This window comes from Argentina silus (assembly GCF_951799395.1).
Source record: "Argentina silus genome assembly, chromosome: 8".
In the NCBI taxonomy this organism is placed as follows: domain Eukaryota; kingdom Metazoa; phylum Chordata; class Actinopteri; order Argentiniformes; family Argentinidae; genus Argentina; species Argentina silus.
Genome location: NC_139662.1, coordinates 11,391,238 through 11,393,737, shown reverse-complemented (window position 1 = coordinate 11,393,737; position 2,500 = coordinate 11,391,238).

Below are 2,500 nucleotides of genomic sequence, written 5' to 3'. Positions count from 1 at the left end.
CTAACTCTAACCTTAACCCTAACCTTTACCCTATCCCTAAGCGGTTTAAATCTCAGCTTTAATGGGGTGACGTCAGAGTTGGTCATCCCGACGGTTCCCGTTCAGCATTTATCATTCGCCTCGCTGCTGGAGGTGCAAGATAGGGGGTGTTATGGTCAGGGTTAGGGGTTGGTGGTGCTAGGTAGGGGATGTCATGTTCTTGGAGGCGAAATCCCCCCTCAACATCTGAAACAACACCATTATTCAACCTCAGCTTCAACCAAAGGGAGCTGGCCAAGTTATACAACCTTTGTGTCTGTTCATCATCGAACTACTGGCATACTTGATTGAGTAGAAGTGTAAAGAGTTACATCATCGGCAGAGCGAGGGGCATGAGAAACGTGTGTGTGTGTTTGTGTGTGTGTGTGTGTGTGTGTGTGTGTGTGTGTGTGTGTGTGCAAGTGCGTGCGTGCGTGTGTGTGTGCGAGTGTGCACGTGTGTGTGTTGATATTACAAAAGCATGGATTGCTCTTTGTCCATAGAAGACTAAAAATAATAAACAGTTTTCTAACAATTCCATTTCGAGCGGAGGCCTGTGTATTTGTGTTTTCGGGGGGAATCCGGTGTTCAAATGTGGTGTGAGCACATAGCAACTGGAACCCAGCTGGTAGCTGGTGATGTTTATCACGGGAGATTAGCAGCCAACTGTGACCTCATTAAGACCTGTCTGTTAATATTAGAGTTAGCACTGTGTAAACACACACACGAGAGGCCCTGTGTGTGTGTGTGTGTGTGTGTGTGTGTGTGTGTGTGTGTGTGTGTGTGTGTGTGTGTGTGTCTGTGTCTGTGTCTGTGTATATGTCTGTGTATGTTTGCATCAGTGGGTGAACTCCCATAAACATCCTATAGATGACATTGTCCTGTGCTCATACAGGCATTAGAGAGAGAGAGAGGGGGGGGGGGGATAGAGTGGGAGAGAGTAACCCTATACCCCTGTAACCCTGACTCTAGTCTAACCCCTACGTTACCCTAACATTATGATTGGCACTATAATCAATATTACCAAACTATTCACAAAAGGTTCCTTCAACTATGCACCATGATAAAACATTTGTATGTTTTCATGTATGGCTCTTATTTCAACCACTTATTGTCTGAGACGGTCCCCATCCTTCCTATCTAATGTATACACATTTGCAGTTAAAGGGATACTTCACTCAAATTACAAAATCACATATTTGGTTCCTAGCCTTGAAAGGAGTCAAACTTTGGTTCTGTTTATCTGTCCACTGCCACTAACTGTTAGAAAATGTGGGATGATTTGGCCATGGAATTTCAACATTTAATGCCTATTAGCCGCTTTTCGACAACGGTGCCAGGGTGTGGTCAAAGCCCGGTGCTTCGAGCTAGTGAACAAGCTCATTTGAATCTCCACAGCTGGGCTTTCTAGTCCCACCCCCTAGGGACTCCAGTTTGCTTACATTCTAACATAGACACCATTTAGCTGACACTTTTATCCAAAGCAACATACATTGCAGTGAGTGCATACACTTCAGTATAGATGGTCCCAGCGGGAATCAAACCCACAGCCTAAGCGTTGTTAGCGCCATGCTCTACCAACTGAGCCACAGAGGACCACATTCTGCAGTTCGTAAAGAGGTGACAGGTCATAAACAAGTTCTGGTAACTTAAGCACTTTCATGACAATTGTATTTGTAAAAAAAGCTCTACTCAAATCCATTCGATTGTGAAGCTACTAGCCCCTGTTTGGCCTTATAAGGACCAGGGAGGTAGAGGTGGATAAAAGTCTGAGTTTTAAGCACCATACAGGCCTGGAGTAAGCCCTGTTAAAGCCCAGGAGTGACTGTGGAAAAGCAATGGGCCTTGGCATGCATAGGTACGCACGGCGTAAGCCCCGCAGTGGAAAGCACGCGACTGACTTTCAATTATGTTTTTTGGTTGAAAATGCTAACAGCTAGCGGTTAGCGACAGTGCCCCGGGTAAACAGAACCAAAGTGTGAATTGAAATCTGTCCTTTGTCCATAAAGCCTTACTCCAACACCACTCCAACACTCCTTTAACCTCTACTTGTACTTCTCAGCCTTACCCTGTACTCTACTCCAAACATACTCACACTGAGTAGTGCCGGATGTGGAGAGGGAACAGCATGTACCCTGTACTCACCCCACTGTACAGTTTGGAACTTCAGATGATGTGGCACCACGCTCATCCTAACCTGAACCTACTCTCTGTCTACGTTACGTTAGGACACTGTGAGATTCTACTGTTGTTGAAATGAACAGTCTGGACCACGAATATCAGGGAGAGAAGTCTTACCTTGTGTTCATGTGTTCAGTCTTACAGTCTATCAACACCTAACCTGGGAGTGTTGAGGGTAGGAGGAGGAGGAGGATGTTCAGAGGAAGTCTACTCACCCTCGTCTTCCTCGTCGTCTTCCTCCTCAGTGTCCTGTGATAACGTTGTAGAAGCCAGTACAACATGATCCATGGCTACACACACC